The sequence below is a fragment of the Delphinus delphis genome, chromosome 11 (assembly GCF_949987515.2).
Source record: "Delphinus delphis chromosome 11, mDelDel1.2, whole genome shotgun sequence".
Lineage (NCBI taxonomy): Eukaryota > Metazoa > Chordata > Mammalia > Artiodactyla > Delphinidae > Delphinus > Delphinus delphis.
In genome coordinates, this window is record NC_082693.1 from 27,448,407 (window position 1) to 27,461,344 (window position 12,938).

At 37.7% G+C, this 12,938-nt stretch overlaps 1 protein-coding gene across 1 annotated transcript in view; it reads right to left on the reverse strand.

Moving 5' to 3' along the window:
* Positions 1 to 12,938, reverse strand: part of PKP2 (plakophilin 2) — an 84,600-nt gene that overhangs the window by 45,800 nt on the left and 25,862 nt on the right. The gene's annotated exons all lie outside the window — the stretch shown is intronic.

The window sequence follows — 12,938 nt, forward strand, 5'->3', positions numbered from 1 at the left end:
CACGCGGGCTTCAGTAGTTGCAGCACGTGGGCTCAGTAGTTGTGGCTCGTGGGCTCTAGAGTGCAGGCTCAGTAATTGTGGCGCACGGGTTTAGTTGCTCCATGGCATGTAGGATCTTCCCGGACCAGGGCTCGAACCCGTGTCCCCTGCATTGGCAGGCGGATTCTTAACCACTGCGCCACCAGGGAAGTCCTATACAATCAATATAAATAACAGAAATCACTCCCATCAGCAGTAGAAATAAAAATTCATTTACCATGGCAACTGCAGTAGCAATGCAAAACTAACCTTAAATGCAAGCTATTTTTTTTTAATCGAGGTATAAATGACATATAACATTATATTAGTTTCAGGTGCAGAACATAATGATTCGATATCTGTACATGTTGTAAAATGATCATAATAAGTCTATTTAACATCCATCACCACACATAGTTAATTTTTTTTGTGGTAAGAACTCTTAAGATCTATTCTCTTAGAAACTTTTTACAGTCACCATGCTGTACATTACATTCCCATGACTTGTTTATTTTATAATTGGAAGAGTGCAAGCTATTTTTATGATCAATTGCTTTCAGTATTTAAAGACACTGAAATAAATTATGCAAGCATTTTAGGTAAATAACATAACTTTACGCTTTTTAATGTGCTATTTTCTTTTCTTTTCTTTTTTTTTTTTTTGCAGTACTCGGGCCTCTCACTGTTGTGGCCTCTCCCGTTGCAGAGCACAGGCTCCGGACGCGCAGGCTCAGCGGCCATGGCTCACGGGCCCAGCCGCTCCGCGGCATGCGGGATCCTCCCGGACCAGGGCACGAACCCGTGTCCCCTGCATCGGCAGGCGGACTCTCAACCACTGCGCTACCAGGGAAGCCCTAATGTGCTATTTTAAAAATATTTCTTCTATACACATATGCAAGAAAGGGCATGATATTAGAGAAAGAACCAGAGGGTCAGAACTAGGAATAAAAAAGAAAAATAGAAGGTTTTGATTCTGAAACCTAAGGCTGTTTAAGAAGAGGCCAAATAATGAGTCTGAATAAAGTGACTTTGTGTTTTAGGCTGCAAATGTTATCTAAAGAAATCAGGAGGAGGATGCAGCATTGCTGAAGAGAAATGTTAAGTTGCAGACTGAGGGCTTTCTTTCTCAGAGGCTTCCACTAGCATCTGATTAAAATTTTTTTAAGTTGGTAAGAGCTTTTTGGTAAAGATCTCAGTCATTTTCACCATCTTAATGCAGACATTTTTAGGAATTAAGTTGCTGTGAATGAGCATAAGTTTCCCATTCAGATGATGTTCATCACTTATGAATGATGCCCTAACTGCACGACAGTTCCCACTCAGGAGAGAGCTGCACACCTGGTCCAGTGGCACATTTCACATTTTCTATGTCTCTCATAGACAGACAAATGGAATTTAAGACACTGTCTTCCAATCTTACATCTTCCTTTGTTAGGACTGGGGAGTAGACTAGCAAGTCAGGAATAAAAGTCAAGGTTGTAAAATAATCTAGTAAAAATAATAAACATAATAATAACCACAATACTAACAAAATAACAACTCTTCCTCCCACTTCTATCACTAGGAGGTGTTGGCATAGTGTTAAGAATTTTATATACATTCTCTAATCAATAACTTGCAAGAACCTTAAGAGGAAAGTACTCTTTTGGTCCCTTTAAGGCTTCAGTGGCAGCAGTAAGGAAGAATACTTCCACTTTTGGCTCCCTTCAGAGGAGACATTTGCAGAACAGGAGACAACTGGAAGACTGGCTATGTCTAAAGCCATTCTAATGTATTTGTATGAAAATGCTAATGATAGCTATCAATAAGATCTGGTCCAGCAGATCATCTATTTGATCACTTCATCTATTCCTATTATTACACTTCCTTAAAAGCAGAAAGGCACAACTTATTTGAAAACAGCCTGTAACTCATGTTTTTCACTAATTCTGTCAATTTCTATTTCATAGTTAGGTTTTATGATGGTTGAATTCATACGCTCTAGACTTCATAAATGGCAGCTAGACGATAGAAATATTTCATTACTTAATTTACAACTAATAAGTTGCCTTCTTCAAAATATGATGTGAAATGGCCTCCTGGCTAAATTGCATTTCCAGCTGTGATGATAGCATGAGTGAGAAGTGGCTAGTGGAAGCCTCTACTGCCCTGCCTGGGTGGCATGAATGGCTGTCTTCTGCTAATAGCACTCTAACCCATTCCCTTACCCTGTCACCTTTATCCCCTTGGCTTTCAGCACTTGCTCCAGCCTGGAAAGAAGGAACTGCAGACACCTGATACTCAGATAAATGCTGAAATCCAGCTACAGCTCTGCTCACTGTAGAATGTGACCTCCTAGTATCTGGCTCCTACCTCACATTTAAAAATAGATTTTAGTTACTTTTATCCATTTTATCAAATAGATATATATCATATCAAATACAAGAAGTTGGTAATATTCTGCTCATTGCTTGTAACTAGGGCAGTTGGTAGTGACTCCTATTCATATTAGTTCCAACGTTAAATGCACTGTTCTTGCCCCTCTGAATTCAGGGAAACAGGTGGGACCAGAGAGGTTGCATATGTTTGTTATACTGAATCCTCATGGGATTTGTTCCCCCTTTGGGAAAGGAAACAACCAGACTAACACAAACATCTCAGAACTTTAAAAAAAGCTTCATTTGAGATGGCTTCTAAATATGTGAAAGGGCAAAATCGCATATTAGAATTTTAACTTTCTCCTTGACTGTTCTGATTCTTTTCCCTGCCAACTCTAGAAGAATTAAATGATGAGGGTTTCTGGTGGCAAATAAGTTGAGGGAACAAACTCTGTTGGCTCCCTCATGCCTGGTGCCTTTGCTCTCAGTTCCTTTCCTATCTGGAATGCTCTGCTCACCCTGCTTTTTCCGGCAAAGTCCTACTCATCCTGCATAAGCCAGCTCAAATGTCACCTCCTCTGTGAAGTGTCACCTTCTTTCTCTCCCTTCCCTCCCATTAGAATTAATCACTCCTTGCAAATTGGTATAACCTTTCAGGAAGGCAATTGTCAATATGTGTCAAAAACTTCAAACATATTCACTTTTAGTAAACTTCATTAGGAAATAATTTGAAATGCAGACACGGACTAACATGATAATAGTAACTAAATTATTTATAATATGGAAAAATAAGAAAGCATAAATGTCCAAAGATGGGGGAAGACTGGTTAATGATTAATTGTCACATATCCATAATACTGAGGTGTCCACAGGAGAGGCACAGCAATGTTTGAACTGACATTTTATTTGTCATATAGTTCCCTCATCAGTCAAATGGGGATTGTGCAACATTAGCAGTGTGCTAGGCCCAGAGTAGTTACTCCACACATCATAGCTACTACTATGACCATTAATATGCCACCATTAAAATGAAGTTTACAATATATATATATTTTTGGCCATGCAGTGGCACGACCAGGAATCAAACCCGTGCCCCTGCAGTGGAAGCGCAGAGTCCTAACCACTGGACCACCAGGGACCACCACTTTACAAAATATTTTTAATGTTATGAGAAAATGCTTGAGGCAATGTTATTGAAAAAGTTGAATAAAATATCTAATGCATTTCTGCTCACAGACATAAAGAAGGGAATGAAACTAGGGGGTTTGGGAGAAATGTTGGGGTTATAATGTATGAATGGGGCATGCTACTCTGTATTTTTTTAAACAACAAGCATGTATTTAGGCATGCTTTTTAAAAACAAAACATCCCCATAAACAAAGCTACATATTCAATTTGATGACAGCTGTGTACATGTATGCATTAAAAAAATCAGAGAGCAATACCAAATGATAACAATAGAAGGACTGTGGGCTTTTTTCCTTTTTTCTTTCTTAATTTCTCAAATTTCTTATAATCAGTTTATATTAGTTTTACAATAAGATTTTGCAAGACAGTTATTGCAGTCACTGCTTCGGTGATGAGATTTGAAGCAGGCATGGAAACAAAACCAGCTTAAGAAGGGTCTTGCAGATTAAATTAAGGGATTTGTCCTTTATATTGCAGGCAAGCAGGGCAGATATTGGAAAGGTCTTGCTGGATGCTGTGAAGAGACTGGGATTAGGAGTAGATAAGAATGGAGGCAGAAAGATTAATTAGGAGGCAGCTAGATTAAAAGGATGATGGTAACAGGGATCAGCATCATGATTAGGGAGAGCAAGATGTAGGCAGATTCAGGACACTTTTAAAATTATTTATTTATTTATTTATTTTTTGGCTTTGTTGGGTCTCAGTTGCGGCACACGGGATCTTTGTTGAGGCATGTGGGATCTTGTGTTGTGGTGCTCTGGCTCTTGGTTGTGGTGCACGGGCTTCTCTTTAGTTGTGGCATGCAGGTTTTCTCTTCTCCAGTTGTGGCGCGCGGGCTCCAGGGCACATGGGCTCTGTAGTTTGTGGCATGCTGACTCTCTTGTTGAGGCGCGTGAGCTCACTAGTTGTGGCGTGCGGGCTTAGTTGCCCCGTGGCATGTGGGATCTTAGTGCCCCGACCAGAGATTGAACCCACGTCCCCTGCATTGAAAGGCAGATTCTTTACCACTGGACCACCAGGGAAGTCCCCAGGACACTTTTAAAAGCAGCCTTAATAGGACTTGAAGACTGCATGAACGTGAGAAGTAAGGAAGAAAGAAGGTTCAAAGTCTCTGTTTCTATTTAGGTGTCAAACTACCTGGGTGAACTACCACTCACAGAGGAGTGAGTTATTATTTCAGGGCAAGCATTGTATGATTATCTGATTGCATTCTCACAACAACTCTTTGTAGTAGGACTATTAGTTCCAGTTTAAAGGAAAGCTGAGGTTTAGAGTGGTAAAATATCTTGCCCAAGGTCACCCAGGTAATTAGGTTGCTGGGATTCACACCCAGCCCCTGGCTACTCTTGAGAGTCAATGCTTAAACCACCACATGCCCTACCTGCCAACCCAGCAGAAAGAACAAGTTTAGAAGGAGAACTGACTGGACAGTAGAGAAAAAACAGCAATGAAGATAATGTGTTCATTTTTAGATAAGTTGATATTGAGTTCAGTGGGATGTCTAGCAAATAGACGGACATGTGGTTTGGAACCCAGGGAAAGGTAAGGTCTGGAGATGCTGTGAGTCATTAGCACTCAGATTACACATTAGTGAAAGTCAGAGGAGTAGATGAGGTGGGTCAGGAGATGGTGTCAAATAAGAAAAGTCCCAGGAAAGCATCTAGGGAACATAAACATTTAAGGTACAGGTTAAGGATAATTTTTTTTTTTTTTTTTAACAGAGGAAACCTGAAGGAGCCAGATAAATGGAAAAAGAGCCAGGAGACTCTGGGGCCAAAAGAAGAAAGTTTCAAAAAGGAATGAGGGATTGACAGTGTTAAATGCTGAGTCTTAATCAAATAAAATAATAACTGAAAAGTTGCCATTGAAGTTTATGATTTAAAATTTTGATCTTTATATTCAAACTGTAACTGTTTTTTGTAAGTAACATTAAAAAACTATAGTACCATTCTTAATATTAATGGGATTTTGTTAATGCCCTTGGGTTATATTTTCACTTCTTAGATTTTCTACCAAGCATATACGTGTATAGGTTTCATATAGTTTTCATGTTTCATTACTTTTAAAACCAGTCTTTGTTCTAGCTTTATTACAATGAATAAGAGCTAAGAAGGCAAGCATAGGTTTAATCCTATATGCAAGCAAAATGGTATTTACAATCAAATTAGTAATTCAGGGGATAGTGGAAATCTACCCCAACTTGGGTAACAAGAGAAAATTTGATGTAATTCCACGTTATAAAATGAAAGCATGTATAAAAATGCTGAGTTTTAAAAATTGGGAATAAAAAAAGATTTGTGTATAAAGAAGCTTTATTACTAGCTAAATATATTATTTTTAAAAATGCTCACTGGGCTTCCCTGGTGGCGCAGTGGTTGAGAGTCCGCCTGCCGATGCAGGGGACACGGGTTCGTGCCCTGGTCGGAGAAGATCCCACATGCCGCGGAGCGGCTAGGCCCGTGAGCCATGGCCGCTGAGCCTGCGTGTCCAGAGCCTGTGCTCCGCAATGGGAGAGGCCACAACAGTGAGAGGCCCGTGTACCGCAAAAAAATAAAAAATAAATTAAAATGCTTACTTACTTTTTCCATGGAATAAACATAGGCAAAGGGTCAGTGAGAAATACCCAAAACGTACATAACTTTTAAAAGTAAAATAGATGGGATAGGTCTTTTGAAGCAATACATAAAATACAGATATCATGAAGAAAAATATTGACAAATTTACTTCATAAGAATTTAAAATTAGGGACTTCCCTGGTGGCACAGTGGTTAAGAATACACCTGCCAGTGCAGGGGACACGGGTTCGAGTCCTGGTCCAGGAGGATCCCACATGCTGCAGAGCAACTAGGCCCGTGTGTCACAACTACTGAGCCAGTGCTCTAGAGCCCGCGAGCCACAACTACTGAGCCCATGTGCCACAACTACTGAAGCCCACACTCCTAGAGCCTGTGCTCCGCAACAAGAGAAGCCACGGTGATTAGAAGCCCGTGCACCACAACAAAGAGTGGCCCTCACTTGCCGCAACTAGAGAAAGCCCGCACTCAGTAACAAAGACCCAATGCAGCCAAAAATAAAGAAAGAAAGAAAGAAAGAAAAAGAAAAGAATTTAAAATCATGCACAATGAAAGATATCATAAGCAAAGTTAGGAAACAACACTGTTACATATGTAGCAATGGATTAACGTGCATAATAGGTAAAGAACTCTTACAAATAATTAAGAAACAGACACACGTCTTGGGACTTGCCTGGTGGCACAGCGGGTAAGACTGCGCTCCCAATGCAGGGGGCCCAGGTTCGATCCCTGGTCAGGGAACTGGATCCCACATGCATGCCGCAACTAAGAGTTCGCATGCCACAACTAAGGAGCCAGCAAGCTGCAACTAAGGAGCCTGAGAGCTGCAACTGGGGAGACCGCCTGCCACAACTACGACTCGGTGCAACCAAAATAAATGAATAAATAAATAAATAAATAAATATTTAAAAAAAAAGAAACAGAAACACGTCTTAGAAAAAATAGTCGATGAATTAAAAAATGACAACTGACTGAATAAATACAAAGTCAAAAAAATATCAAAAAATGCTCATCTTCATGAATAATTAATGAAATGCAAGTGAAAAAAAATTAGTGGAAGCTCATTTGTCTGACTTACTAACTGATCTGCAGGATTAATCACATTCTCTTTTCCCTCTGTGACATCCACGGATTTTGAGTACTATCAAAGCTGTAGGTTAGTATATGTTGGTCTTTGCATTCTTATTTCTTCTAGTTTACCAAGAATAACTTAGGTTTCTTACCCAATGCATTTATGTCAGTTATACTTGTTATTGTAATTATGTAATTTACTTACCTACTCTGAAAAAGCTCTGTGTCTCTGAAAACTAATTTGAATGCTTTAGAAAGACTAGATAAAGGTGAAGAGCTTTAAAAAGCTCTGTAATTGGTTGTGGAAGAAATTAACCTGAAAGACTAGGTAAAAATATAAGAATCTAGAAGGATATGAACTCAGATGAATAAGGGCCACTAAGTTCTCATCTCACTCCAAAAAACCTAAAAATGGCAAATGAAACATAATCGGCATAGTTTATGTACGAAAGACAATGACAAACTCTGTAAGTGTGTGTGTGTGTGTGTGTGTGTGTGTATAATTTTTTAAAAGAATTTCTCTGTAACTCTGATTACCTGATCAGTTATTCGTCTTGAGTTCCAGAAATAGCGAATTTCTTCTATAAAGAGATACCTTTCTTTCTCCTTATCAGATTAACAAAAATGAACAAAAAAGAATAATATCTTGTGGTAGTAATGGTGCATGTAAATAGGCACTTTGACACCATGCTGGTGGGAGTGTAAATTTGTATAATTTGGGGGAAGATTTATAGGAGGCTATTTATCAAAATTAAAAGTGACTCACTAGTAATGAGGACTGGATTTACCTACCATTTGAACAATTTTAAAAACCAGACAAAACATACAATAGTTTCAATAACTGGACATGAGGCAATGATGGAGAGTGATCCCTAAGAGATGGAGAACAAGCAAGGACAGCCCTACTGCTGCCTCAGATCACAGTCTAGAGAGAGTTCCCAGGCTGTGGTGCGATTTGGGAAAACCTAAGTGGAATTCAACAAGCAGAGCTGAGGAGAAAGAGTGAAGAATCCAAGAAGAACAAAGAGGCTAGTGTTTGGGGACCCTCTGCAGATCTCAGGAGTTCTCTTTCTGTGCAGCTCTTTTCTTACTGTTACTCCTCCCTGCATTTAGTATTCAGTAGAGTATTAATCAGTTCATCTTTGTGAGGAAGTTGCCTGAGGCCAGGGAAGTAACTGCCTAAAAAAGTTACTGCTCCTCATGCTCACACAGGCCCGTGAACAGGGCCTGTTCTCACTAGCCAGCCAGAAAGCCTCATAATTCATAGTACATTGGGTAGAGTTCTCAGAAGTGTCTTGCCTTAAGAAGTGGGGACTAATTAGTTCTAGAATAAATGCTGCTCTGGTCCCACCAACAAATCTTAAAAGCAAGATTTGAAAGAGTCAAACTGTTTTCAAGTAATTTAATTGTATCCTTGAGTTTGTGAAGAAAACTCAAGAATAGCTACAAATATAAAAATGTCCAGCATCCAACAAGATAAAATTCATAATACCTGGCATTCGATAAAAAATTTCCAGGCATGCAAAGAAGAAAAATATTATCCATAATGAGAAGTAAAAGCAATCAAATGAAACCCACTCAGAATGTAAATTGGTGCAGCCACTATGGAAAACAGTATGGAAGTTCCTCAAGTAACTGAAAATAGAGTTGCCATATGATTCAGCAATCCCACTCCTGGGCATATATCTGGACAGAACTATAATTTGAAAAGATACATGTACCCCTATGTTCATAGCAGCACTATTCACAATAGCCAAGACATGGAAACAACTGACAGATGAATGGATAAAGATGATGTGATAGATATAATGGAATACTACTCAGGCATAAAAAAGAATGAAACAATGCCATTTGCAGCAACATGGATGGACCCAGAGATGATCATACTAAGTGAGTAAGTCAGAAAGAGAAAGATAAATACCATATGATATCACTTATATGTGGAACCTAAAATATGACACAAATGAACTTACTTATGAAACAGAAATGGACTCACCGACATAGAGAACAGACTTGTGGTTGCCAAGTGGGAGGGGGAGGTAGGGGAGGAAAGGATTGGGAGTTTGGGATTAGCAGATGCAAACTATTATATATAGAATGGATAAACAATAAGATCCTACTGTACAACACAGGGAACTATATTCAGTATTCTGTAATAAACCATAATAGAAAGGAATATGAAAAAGAATACATATATGTATACCTGAATCACTTTGCTGGACAGCAGAAATTAACACAACATTGTAAATCAACTATACTTCAATAAAATAAATTTTTTTTTTTTGCGGTATGCGGGCCTCTCACTGTTGTGGCCTCTCCCACTGCGGAGCACAGGCTCCGGACGTGCAGGCTCAGCGGCCATGGCTCACAGGCCTAGCCGCTCCGTGGCATGTGGAATCCTCCCAGACCGGGGCATGAACCCATGTCCCCTGCATCGGCAGGTGGACTCTCAACCACTGCGCCACCAGGGAAGCCCCAATAAAATAAATTTTTAAAAAATGAAACCCACCAAGAATGGACACAGATGTTAGAATTAACAGACAAGGTCATTCAAGCAGCTATTTTAACAGTCTTCCCTACGCTCAGAAATCTTCAGGAAAGATGAAACATGTTAGGTAGGGACACAGAAGATATAAAAAAGACTCAAATTTAACTTCTAGAGAGGAAAACTATAATTTATGAAGTAAAAAATATACTGAATGAGATTAATGGCATATTAAACATTGCAGAAGAAAATTTTAGTATATTTAAAGCATAGAAAATGAATTTATCCAAAAAGAAACATACAGAAAAAAGAAACCAACTAAAAAAGAAAAATAAAGTATGCATGAAGCTGTGGGACAACCTCAAGCAGCCTAATATATATGTAACTGTAGTTCCCAAAGGTGGGACAGAAGAAAATTTCCCAAACAAAATTCCAAAATTTGATGAAAATCAGAAATCAACAATTTGAGAAGTCTAATCAACTTAAGAAGCCTACGGAAAACTGCACAAAGGTACATTGTGACCAAACTGCTCAACACCAATGATTAAGATAAAATCTTAAAAGCAGCTTGGGTAGGCAGGGAGAGACACATCATGTACAGTACAAAAATAAGGAGGACAGGACATTTCTTGTCTGAAACAATGCAGGTGACAAGACAATGGCGCAACAACTTTCAAGTACTAGAATTAAAACACCATCAACCTAGGGTTCTGTTACTAGTGAAAATAACTTTCAAAAGCAAAGATGAAATTCTTTTTCAGATATTCGAAGCTGAAATAGTTAATCGGCGATTTGCATTATAATAAATGTTTTAAAAAATTCTTCAGGCAAAGGGAAATGACATCAGATGACACCTACAAAAAGAAATGAAGAGCACTGGAACAACTTAGATAAAATGAACAAAGACTTTGGTCTTTGAATGACATAAACTACCAAAACTCAATAGGAAGAAATAAATAGTCCAAATAGCCCCATATCAGTTAAAGAAATTAAATTTATAGTTAATAACCTTCTCACAAAGAAGACTTAAGGTCAAAATAGCTTCACTGGTGAATTTCACCAAACATTTAAGGAAGAAATAATACCAAGTCCAATCAAAATCTTTCAGAAAATTGAAGAGAAGAGGAAACTTTCCAATTTATTCTATTAGGCTAGTATTACCCTCAATCTAAAACTGGACAAAGACATTACAAGAAAAGAAAATCACAGGTCAATATCATTTGTAAATTAGCTTTGTAATTTCTTGACAAAATTTTAGCAAATCTAATTCAAAAATATAAAAAGTGACAGTATATCATGATCAGGTGGGTTTCATCATAGGAATGGGTAACATTTAAAAATCAAAGTAATATATCGTATTAGCAAAATTAAAATAAAAACCAGAGAAGGATTTCAATAAATGTATAAAAAGCATTTAATAAAATTCAACAGTCATTCCTGAGGGGGGAAAAATCTATTAAATTAGGGACAGAAGGGAAGTTATTTAACTTGATTCGGTGATTTATGAAAAACCTACACCAACAGCTAACATCATACTCAATGGTGAAAAGCTGAAAGCTTTTCCTCAAAGATCAGAAGCAACAAGGATGCCCACTCTCACCACTTCTGTTCAACATAGTATTGAAAGTCCTAGCCAGAGCAACTAGGCAAGAAAAAGAAATAAAAGGCATCAAATCAGAAAGGAAGAAGTAAAATCATCACTATTTGCAGATGACATGATATTATGTACAGGAAACCCTAAAGATGTCACAGAAAACTGTTAGAACTAATCAACAAATTCAGTAAAGTTGTAAGATACAAAACTAATATACAAAAATCGGTTGCATTTCTGTATAGTTAATAACAAACTATCAGAAAGAGAAATTAAGAAAACAATCCCATTTACAACTGCAGCAAAAAGAATAAAATCCTAGGAATAAATTTAACCAATGAGGTGAAAGACCTGTACACTGAAAATTATAAGACACTGATGAAAGAAACTGAAGAAGACGCAAGTAAATGGAAATACATTCCATGCTCATAGACTGGAAGAATTAATATCATTAAAAACATCTATACTACCCAAAGCAATCTCCAGATTCCATGAAATCCCCATCAAGATTCCAATGGTATTTTTCATGGAAGTAGAACAAGCAATCCTAACATTTATATAGAACCACAAAAGACCCTGATAGATAAAGGAATCTTGAGAAAAAAGAACAAAGCTGGAGGCATCATGCTTCCTTGATTTCAAACTATATTAAAAAGCTATAACAATCAAACCAGTATGATTTTAGAATAAAAACAGACATATAGATCAGTGGAACAGATTAGAGAGCCCAGAAATAAACCCACACATTATGATCAATTTACAACAAAGAAGGCAAGAATACACAATAAAAGGTTTTGGGGAGGCTGCACAGCCACATGCAAAAGAATGTAACTGTACCACTATCTTACACCATACACAAAAATCAACTGAAATGGATTAAAGACTTGAACGTAAGACCTGAAACCATAAAACTCCTGGAAGGAAACATAGGCTGTAAGCTCCTTGATGTTGGTCTTGGTGATGATTTTTTGGATTTGACATCCAAAGAAAGGCAACAAAAGCAAAATTAAACAAGTGGGACTATATCAAACTAAAAAGCTTCTGGCACAGCAGAAGAATAGATCAACAAAAGGCAACTTATACAATGGGAGAAAATATTTGCAAATCATATGCCTGATAAGGGATATATATAAAGTATATATACTTTATATACTTTATGTATATAAAGTATACAAAGAACTCATACAACTCAACATCAAAACAAACAACCTGATTAAAAAATGGGAAGAGGACATGAATAGACATTTTTCCAAAGAAAACAGACAGATGGCCAATAAACACATGAAAAGATGTGTCACTAATCAGCATCATTAATCACAAGGAAATGAAAATCAAAACCACAATGAGGTATTACCTCACACCTGTTAGAATTGCTATTACCAAAACGACAAGAAACCCTTGTGTACTGTTGGTGGGAATGTAAATTGGAGCAGCCACTGTGGAAAATGGTAGGAGGTTCCTCAAAAAATGAAAAATAGAATAACCATATAATGCAACAATTCTACTTATAGGTATTTATCTGAAGGAAACAAAAACACTAACTCAAAAACATATATGAACCCCCGTGTTCACTGCAGCATTATTATTATTTTTTAAATAAATTTATTTATTTTTGGCTGTGTTGAGTCTTTGTTGCTGTGCACAGGCTTTCTCTA